Genomic DNA, 10,702 nt, shown 5'->3' on the forward strand with positions numbered 1-10,702 from the left:
TCATTTTTTTCATCCAGATTAGGAAATTGTTGTGGATGTAATCTGAAGTTCGTAATAATACTGTTCTTAACATCTGTTGTGCTAATAGTTTTAGCCAGAGCCATATACAGTACATAGAGAGTTAGGTCAATGTGGTTAAATGTTCAGATAGCAACCACTATGGATGATAAAGTTGTGCTAAGGGACAATTAACGCTTCTGTGTTGTGCTGTTTATTTCTGATCATTTTCAAAACCTGTGAAGATGTCCAGTGAAAGCAGATATGCAATTTGATGACACAGTAAAGACTTGGATACACCAACTTTCAAGAATAAAGTTCTATATGGGTGCTAACACAGACGTTCTAAAACCTGGCCTAACTCTCTATGTACAGTGCCTTCGGAAAGTATTCAGACCTCTTGACTTTCTCCAGATTTTGTTACGTTACAGCCTTATTCTGAAATTGAGGAAATAAACAAGGTGTGAATAGGTTTTTAGAAAAATATTCACGTTTATTAAACATAAAAAACAGAAATCAATATTTACATAAGTATGCAGACCCTTTGCTATTAAACTTGAAATTGAGCTCAGGTGAATCCTGTTTCCATTGATCACCCTTGAGATGTTTCTACAGCGGATTGGAGTCCACCTGTGGTAAATTCAATTGATTGGACAAGATTTAGAAAGGCACACACCTGTCTATATAAGGTCCCACAGTTGACAGTGCATGTCAGAGCAAAAACCAAGCCATGAGGTCAAAGGAATTGTCTGTTGAGGGCCAAGATAGGATTGTGTCGAGGCACAGATTGGAGGAAGGGTACGAAAACATGTCCGCAGTATTGAAGGTCACCAAGAACACAGCGACCTCCAATATTCTTAAATGGAAGAAGATTGGAACCACCAAGACTCTTCCTAGAGCTGGCCACCCGGCCAAACTGAGCAATCGGGGAAGAAGGGCCTTGGTCAGGGAAGTGACCAAGAACCCGATGTTCACTCTGACAGAGCTCCAGAGTTCCTAGGTGGAGATGGGAGAACCTTCCAGAAGGACAACCATCTGTGCAGCACTCCACCAATTAGGCCATTATGGTAGAGTGGCCAGATGGAAGTCACTCCTCAGTAAAAGGCACATGACTGCCCGCTTGGAGTAAGCCAAAAGACACCTAAAGACTCTCAGACCATGAGAAGCAAGATTCTCTGGCCTGATGAAACCAAGATTGAACTCTTTGGCCTGAATGCCAAACATCACATCTGGAGGAAACCTGGAACCATCCTTACGGTGAAGCATGGTGGTGGCAGCATCATGCTGTGGGGATGTTTTTTAGCGGCAGGGACTGGAAGACTAGTCAGGATCGCGACAAAGATGAACGGAGCAAAGGACAGAGAGGTCCTTGATGAAAACCTGTTCCAGAGCACTCAGGACCTCAGACTGCGGCGAAGGTTCACCTTCCAACAGGGCAATGACCCGAAGCACACAGCCAGGATAATGCAGTCTCTGAATGTCCATGAATGGCCCAGTCAGAAAACTGGACTTGAACCTGATCGAACATCTCTGGAGACACCTGAAAATACCTTGAAGCAACGCTTCCCATTCAACGTGACAGAGCTTTAGAGGATCTGCAGAGAAGAATGGGAGAAACTCCCCAAATACAGGTGTGCCAAGCTTGTAGCGTCATACCCAGGAAGACTTGAGGCTGTAATCGCTGCTAAAGGGTCTGACTACTTAGGTAAATGTTGTATTTCATTTTTTTATATTTAATAAATTAGCAACATTTTCTAAAAACCTGTTTTTGCTTTGCCATTATGGGCTATTGTTTGTAGATTGATGAGGGAAAAAATCTGTAACCTAACAAACTGGAAAAAGTCAAGGGGTCTGAATACTTTCCGAAGTCACTGTATATGGCTATGGTTTTAGCTAATGGAAAGTGTTTGGTCACAGATACCTTAAAAAAAGGTAGGGGCGTGTATCTCCTTCGCATAGAGTTGATCTGGCTGTTGATTGTGGCCTGTGGAATGTTGTCCCACAACTGAGTATGCAGGCCATGGAAGAACTAGTACATTTTCAGCTTCAAGGAATTGTGTACATGTCCTTTTGACAAAAATCTGAGAAAATCAGAAAGAGGGCAAATACTTTTTCACGGCACTGTATATAAACTGTATATAAATATATATATATATATATATATATATATATATACAGTACAAGTCAAAAGTTTGGACACACCTACTCATTCAAGGGTTTTTCTTTATTTTACTATTTTCTACATTGTAGAATAATAGTGAAGACATCAAAACTATGAAATAACACATATGGGATCATGTAGTAACCAAAAAAGTGTTCTGCAATGTAGAAAATAGTAAAAATTAAGAAAAACCCTGGAATGAGTAGGTGTGTCCAAACTTTTGACTGATACTGTATATATGTGTGTTTGTGTGTGTGTGTATGTTTAATATAGCTTGTAAATGTTTTTGTCATGTTTTCATAAAATAGCATTGCCAGTTAGGCCCAAATTGCCATGGGGCGTGCTTCTGCCAGTGAAACATTGCACTCAACGAGTTAATGCCTATCTTCCCAGAAGAGTACACTACAAAGCAGGATCAATGAATTAGCCAGGTAACTTTGGTAAACAACCAGACAAATGTTGATTTTTTGGTTCATTAAGAATGCTAAACATAGGAACTTAATTTTGGTTGTTGTAGACCATGACCATTTCAAGCTTATCTTTTAAAAACAAAAAAGTTTTTTCGGAATATTCAGGCACCTTGATCCTGCTTTGTAGTATACCCCTCTGATGAGTCCCTAATTCGCCATATCCGTGAGTCTGTAAGGTTCTGTGATAGATCCAGCAGCCCTACTGTAGGCTGTTATTTGTGTTATGCATAGCTTACACTACATACACAAAAGTATGTGGACGCCCTTTCAAATTAGGGGATTCAGCTATTTCAGCCACACCCGTCGCAGACAGGTGTATAACATCAAGCACACAGTTATACAATCTTCATAGACAAACATTGGCATTAGAATGGCCTTACTGAAGAGCTCAGTGATTTTCAACATGGCACCGTCATAGAATGCCACCTTTCCAACTAATCAGCTGCCCCAGTAAGTGCTGTTATTGTGAAGTGGAAACGTCTAGGAGCAACAATGACTCAGCCACGAAGTGCTAGGCCACACAAGCTCACAGAACGAGACCGCCGAGTGCTGAAGCGCGTAGCATGTAAAAATCGCAATACTCGCTACCGAGTTCCAAACTGCCTCTGGAAGCAACATCAGCTCAATAACTGCTCGTTGGGAGCTTCATGAAATGGGTTTCCATGGTCAAACAGCCGCACACAAGCCTAAGATCACCATGCGCAATGAAAAGCGTCGGTTGGAGTGGTGTAACGCTTGCCGCCATTGGACTCTGGAGCAATTGAAATGCGTTCTCTGGAGTGATGAAACACACTTAACCATCTGGCAGTCCAACGGATGAATCTGGTTTTGGCAGATGCCAGGAGAACGTTACCTGTTTCAATGCATAGTGCCAACTGTACAGTTTGTGGAGGAGGAATAATGTTCTGGGGCTGTTTTTCAATGTTCGGGCTAGGCCCCTTAGTTCCTGTTTCAGCATGACAATGCCCCTATGCACAAAGCGAGGTCCATACAGAAATGGTTTGTCGATGATCATTGTGGAAGAACTTGGCTTGCACAGAGCCCTGACCTCAACCCCATTGAACACCTTTTGGATGAAGTGAAACGCCGACTGCGAGCCAGGCCTATTCGCCCAACATCAGTGCCGATCTCACTAATGCTTGTGGCTGAATGGAAGCAAGTCCCCTCAGCAATGTTCCACTTTTAGTGGAAAGACTTCCCAGAAGAGTGGAGGCTGTTATAGAAGCAAAGAGGGCAACAACTCCAGATTAATGTCCATGATTTTGGAATGAGATGTTCGACGAGCAGGTGTTCACATACTTTTGGTCATGTAGTGTATATTTAGATCTGGAAATTGGACCTGTGCAGTGTAGAGATCCAATCCAATAAATATAACTGAGACTTTGTGGTCAATTGTGGATTTTGATGTGTCCTTTTGGGTCATTGCTGGAAGATCCACATGCAGCCAAGTTTCAGCCTCCTGGCAGAGGCAACAAGGTTTTTGGCAAAAATGTCCTGGTACTTGGTAGAGTTCATGATGCCACTGACCTTAACCACGGCCCCAGGACCAATGGAAGCAAAACAACCCCATAACATAAAAAAATCCAGCACCATATTCTGCATATGCATCAGTCTTGGCCAAATACCTCTATTGTCGTCTCATCTGAACATAGCACCTGGTTCCAATCCAAGTGCCAATGCCGTTTAGCAAACTCCAGGTGTATACATTTGTTGGTTGCTCTCATAAGTTTGTTTTTATGGCAACCCTTCCAAATAGCCAATTGGCATGGAGATGGTGTATAATTGTAGATTTGGACACTTGGTGACCCCAAGATGCGATCAAGTTCTGTAATTCTCCAACTGTGGCCCATCTTCCTCACTGTGCGTGGAGACAAGATACACTTGGATCCTCTATTAGACAAGTTTACCACTGTTCCAGTGGTTGTAAATGTCTTAGTCTTTTCCCTAACAGTGGTAAGTAGTATATTTGGGTTTTTTATTATTTTTTTGTATCAATTGCCTGATTTATGAAAGTCAACAAACCTTTGTCTCTTTTCATTTGTGAGCGCTTTGCCTTTTACCATGGTGACGGATGACAAAGGGATTTTACATGCTTGTTATCTCATTTTTATGCCCCAATGAAACAGGAAGCCATGGAAGGCTTAAGCTGAAATTACCTTAAACGAGTAGAATGTTAATGCAGATTGAATTTTCTAAGATTGAATTGCTAAGAATCTTTAGGGGTGCCAATCAAACAAAATATTTTTCTCTGAGCAATTGCATTAGTATAAAATTATTTTCAAATTTTTTTGAGCATTCAATGGAGCTCTGTATTTATTTATTTTATACAGTCTTTTTTGCTAATCTATTTCAAGGATGCCAATAATTTGGCAGGTGACTGTACATGCACATGTATTGTGCAGACATTGCTAGATAAACATTTACCTACAAATATTTTCAGACATTACTCAGATTTACTCAGATGTGCCCATCTGAGCACCTAACCACCCATTCACGCTCAATATTTGAATGCTTAGCCTATTCAGTTTCGATATCAAACCTCCAGGCAGCCAGCTCCTCCCAATGGCATACCGATACCTTAGCAGTCCATCTACGGTCACGATGGCCTGTATTTAATGGCCCTCCTCAGCTCCCTGGGCCAGCAGTTAAACTTGGGCTGGGCATCTTAGGTTACCTCCAAGAAACTCAAATGCAGTACTGAGACTGGAGGACTGGCTAAGTATATCCCCTGACGCGGGTTCAGAATGCAAGATGATGCCATAGTGCTGTATTTGGAGCATCTGACTCCACCAAGGCACATCATTTATAAAAGACACGATATTCAGGAGACTCCTTGGTGGAGATCTACTGTCAGTGGTCTCCTGGGACTTACTTGGGGGGGTGGAATTCTGTTGATTTAACCGCGTGTAAATGGAATATAATTGGCTTTTTATGCACTTTTCTCTCTAAGTGTATTCTGACCTTGAACTTAAAAGGAGAAGTTTCCTTTTTTTACAGCCAATCTCAATTTTTTATGTGAATGGCATGTTAAAGAAGGGTCTAGACACCTTTTTTTGCGATTTCACATTTTTGAGAAACTTACCCCAAATAGAAAATCACTTCCTCATCCTCCTTGTCTAGTATGGGGGCCCTGAAAAAACATGAACAAAGGCTCCAAAAACACCCAAATAGGTCCTTTTAGAAACAGCAAAGCTCTCAGTATAGTAATGTTGGTCTTTAGATGTTGTACACATGTAATTGTGTCGTTCTGTACTTTATCCGCAACGTTATATTCCATTTTGTTGCAACTCGAGTGATACAGTATCTCTCAATCCATTCGACATGTACCTGCCAAAATAAAGGAAACACTTGAGTAAATGAAGCTCATGAAACACATAAAGTGTTGTAAAGTGTTGGTCCCATGTTTCATGAGCTGAAATAAAAGATCCCAGAAATGTTCCATATGCACAAGAAGCATATTTTTTTAAATGTTGTGCACAAATTTGTTTACATCCCAGTTAGTGTACATTTCTTCTTTGCTAAAGTATTCCATCCACCTGACAGGTGTGGCATATCAAAAGGATGATTAAAAAGCATGATCACTACACAGGTGCACCTTGTGGTGGGAACTATAAAAGGCCACTGCAAAATGTGCAGTTTTGTCACACACCGTGAATTGCTCAAGTTTTTTTAAGGTATCTGTGACCAACATATGCATATCTGAATTTCCAGTCATGTAAAATCCATAGGTTAGGGCCTAATGAATGTATTTCAATTGACTGATTTACTTATATGAACTGTAGCTAAGTAAATCTTTGAAATTGTTGCATGTAACTTTGTTCAGTATATTTTGAAAGCATGGGCTGCTTCCACACATGAAGTTCCAGACAGTTGTAGATTCTATACCAAGGCGCATTGAAACTGTTCTGTCGGCTCGGGGTGGCCCAACGCCATTTTAAGATGCTTTATGTTGGTGTTCCCTTCATTTTGTCAGTTACATGAAGCAGCAGGCTGAAAATGGAACAGCTGGAGAGGGGAATCGGCTCCAGTCACGCAAAAGGGAATATAACATTCCGGATTAAGTTAGGAATGAAACAATTTCATGTGTACAACACCTAAAGACCTGCATCACTATACTGAGAGCTTTGCCATTTCTAAAATGATGTATTTGCGTGTTTTTGGAGCCTTTTTTTGTTTTTCAGGGCCCCCATACTACATTTTTACATTTGACATATTAGTAATTTAGCAGACACTCTTATCCAGAGCATGAATGAATGTAAAGTTGCGTATCATCTGTGTAGCAGTGAAAATCAATGCTGTGCTTTCTGGTAACACTGCCAAAGGGTAACATATGTAAACTAAACCGTACCGGACCAAAAATCAAACCTTGTGGAATACCACGTGTCACACCCTGATCTGTTTCACCTGTCTTGTGCTTGTCTCCACCCCTCGCCAGGTGTCACACATTTTCCCGATTATCCCCTGTGTATTTATACTTGTGTTTTCTGTTTGTCTGTTGCCAGTGCGTCTTGTCTCGTCAAGCCTACCAGTGTTTTTTCCTGTACTCCTGTTTCTCGTTAGTTCCTGTTTTCTAGTTCTCCTGGTTTTTGGCCATTCTGCCTGCCCAGACCCTGAGCCTGCCTGACGTTCTGTACCTCTTGACACTGCCCTGCATTACTGATCTCTGCCTGCCCTGACCCTGAGCCTACCTGCCGTTCTGTACCTTATGGACTCTGCCCTGCATTACTGACTCCTGCCTGCCCTGACCCTGAGCCTACCTGCCGTTCTGTACCTTATGGACTCTGCCCTGGATTACTGATCTCTGCCTGCCCTGACCCTGAGCCTACCTGCCGTTCTGTACCTTATGGACTCTGCCCTGGATTACTGATCTCTGCCTGCCCTGACCCTGAGCCTACCTGCCGTTCTGTACCTTATGGACTCTGCCCTGGATTACTGATCTCTGCCTGCCCTGACCCTGAGCCTACCTGCCGTTCTGTACCTTACGGACTCTGCCCTGGATTACTGATCTCTGCCTGCCCTTGACCTGTCATTTGCCTGCCCCCTGTTTTAAAAATAAACATTTGTTATTTCGAACTTTCTGCATCTGGGTCTTATCCTGAGGTGTGATAACATGTGATATGTATTTTCTCTGAGTTACTCTTGACTGGTTAAATAGGTCCTACACAAATTTAGAACTAGACTGGAGAGGCCAACTCGCCTCTCCTGTCTGTCCCGAAGGACATCATGGTCAACAGTGTCCGAAAGCTGTTTTGCATCTGTGTTGGCTCTAAGATCATTTACCACTTTAACTAACCAGAAAATACAGTAGGCACTTAAAAAATAATTTAGCTGGGGCCTCCCGAGAAGCGCAGTGGTCTATGCCACTGCATTGTGCTAGAGGCAACACTACAGGCTGTATCACAACCTGCTGTGATCAGGAGTCTCACATGGGGGCGGACAAGTCGTCCAGGTTAGGGGAGGGTTTGGCCGGGGGGGCTGTACTTGTCGCATCGCAGGCTGACCTTGGTCATCAATTGGTGCTGCTGGCTTCCGGGTTAAGCGGGCTGGTGATAAGAAGAATGGTTTGGCGGGTCATGTTTTGGAGGACGCATGACTTGACCTTTGCCTCCGGAGCCTGTTGGGCAGTTGCAGCGATGAGACAAGATCGAAATTGGAGGTAAAATTAAAATGAAAACATTTACAGTAGCTGCTTCAAAACCTATTTCTCCAGAATTTTGCTTAAGAATGGAAGGTTGAAGATTGGCTGACAATTGCTAAGAGCTGAAGAACCTAGATTACTTTTCTTCAGAAGGGGTTTCACCGTAGAAGTTTTTAGTGCAGTGTTGAAAGTTCCTGTGAATATGTAGTGGTTAACAATAGCTTGCACTTCTTCAGATATGCAATTAAAAACTGTTTTGAAGAAGTTGGTGGGGATAGGATCGAGAAGGCAGGTAGAAGGCTTAAGTTGAGATATCCCTTTCCTGAGCATGTCTGTGTCAACCATGGAAAATAAATCCACAGTGCCTTTGCGTGATAGGCTAGGGCACATATCATCAATCTTTTCATTAGGTCTTGCTTGACTGTTACCCAGCCTAATGTTTGTTATCTTATCTCTGAAATATGCCACAAACTCATCACATTTAAATGTGGAGGAAAGTTCACATAGTTTTGAAGGGGTAGGATTTATCAAGCCATCAATGGTCGAGAAGAGCACTCTCAAATGATTCTGATTGTTAGTAATCAAGTTAGAAAAATGAGCCTGTCTGGCATTTCTAATTGCCTTGTTATACAGTGCCTTCTGAAAGTATTCAGACCACTTTACTTTTTCACATTTTGTTAGGTTACAGCCTTATTCTGGAATTGATTAAACCAATTTTTTTCTCATCAATCTACACACAATACCCCATAATGACAAAGTAACAACAGGTTTGTAGACATTTTTGCAAATTTATGAGAAAAATCAACAGAAATATCACATTTACATAAGTATTCAGACCCTTTACTCAGTACTTTGTTGAAGCACATTTGGCAGCAATTACAGCCTCGAGTCTTCTTGGGTATGACGCTATAAGCTTGGCACACCTTTATTTGAGGAGTTTCTCCCATTCTTCTCTGCAGATCCTCTAAAGCTCTGTCAGGTTGGATGGGGAGCTATTGGTTGGATGGGGAGATATTTTCAAGTCTCTCCAGAGATGTTCGATCAGGTTCAAGTCCGGGTTCCGGCTGGGCCACTCATGGACATTCAGAGACTTGTCCCGAAGCCACTCTTGTGTAGTCTTTGCTGTGTGCTTAGGGTTTTTGTCCTGTTAGAAGGTGAATGTTCGCCCCAGTCTGAGGTCCTGAGCGCTCTGGAGCAGGTTTTCATCAAGGATCTCTCTGTACTTTACTCTGTTCATCTTTGCCTCGATCCTGACTAGTCTCCCAGGCCTTGCCGCTGAAAAACACCCACGCAGCATGATGCTGCCACCTCCATGCTTCACCGTAGGGATGGTGCCAGGTTTCACCCAGATGTGACACATGGCATTCAGGCCAAAGAGTTCAATCTTGGTTTCATCAGACCAGAGAATCTTGTTTAGAAAAAATGTAATCCATTTTAAAATAAGGCTGTAATTGAGCAAATGTGGAAAAAGTCAAGGGATCTGAATACTTTCCGAAGGACTGTATATGCCAAGTTGCTCTCTCATAATAGCATAATGGACCTGCAACTTTCACTGCAACTTTTTCCGCTCTGCCTTTCTGCAATTTCTCTTTAATTTATTAGTGTCACGTTCTGACCTTAGTTCCTTTGTTATGTCTTTATTTTAGTTTGGTCAGGGCGTGAGTTGGGGTGGGCATTCTATGTTGTTTTTTCTATGTTTTGTTCTATTGTTCTATTTCTATGTGTTTGGCCTAGTATGGTTCTCAATCAGAGGCAGGTGTCAGTCGTTGTCTCTGATTGGGAGCCATATTTATGTAGCCTGTCATTGTGTGTTGTGGGTGATTATTTTCTGTTCTGTGTTTTTGTTTCACCGTACAGGAGTGTTCGTTTGTCGTTTTATTGTTTTTGTTCAGTGTTCATTATTCGTATTAAAACAATATGGACACTTACCACGCTGGTCCTCCTCTTCTTCCAACCACGACAAGTGTCACAATTAGTTTCCTCACATACATGGAGGGAACGATTTGGCCTTTCCCATATAATTGATGAGGATCTCCATGTGGCAAATGTACGGTTCCTTACTAGACGTCTGCGAGCGTTATTAAAATAGGCTAACGGCCTCGGGTCGTGCGCCAGGGCCCGCTCTTCCAGGAAGTCAACAAATTAAGTCTCTCGGACATTTGGTTTCCGTTTGATCCTTCTTTTTTTAATGTAATTTTTCCTCTGTACCGAAAAATTCCACCAGATGGCGACTGGCTGCTTATTGCAAATGGACAAGAAATCCCCAAACAGACATGGTCGTTTCTCCTACACGGAAAAGACTTCGAAGACGAAACTCGGTGAGCACAGGAATGGCCAAATGGGCTTTTAGCCCAGAAAGAAGATGGCGTCGAGGCCTCAACGCTTTTTGAGTTAATGCAACAGCTGTGTCAGATTTCAAAAAAGCTTTACGGAAAA

The sequence above is a fragment of the Salvelinus namaycush genome, chromosome 21 (genome assembly GCF_016432855.1).
Source record: "Salvelinus namaycush isolate Seneca chromosome 21, SaNama_1.0, whole genome shotgun sequence".
Classification (NCBI taxonomy): Eukaryota; Metazoa; Chordata; class Actinopteri; order Salmoniformes; family Salmonidae; genus Salvelinus; species Salvelinus namaycush.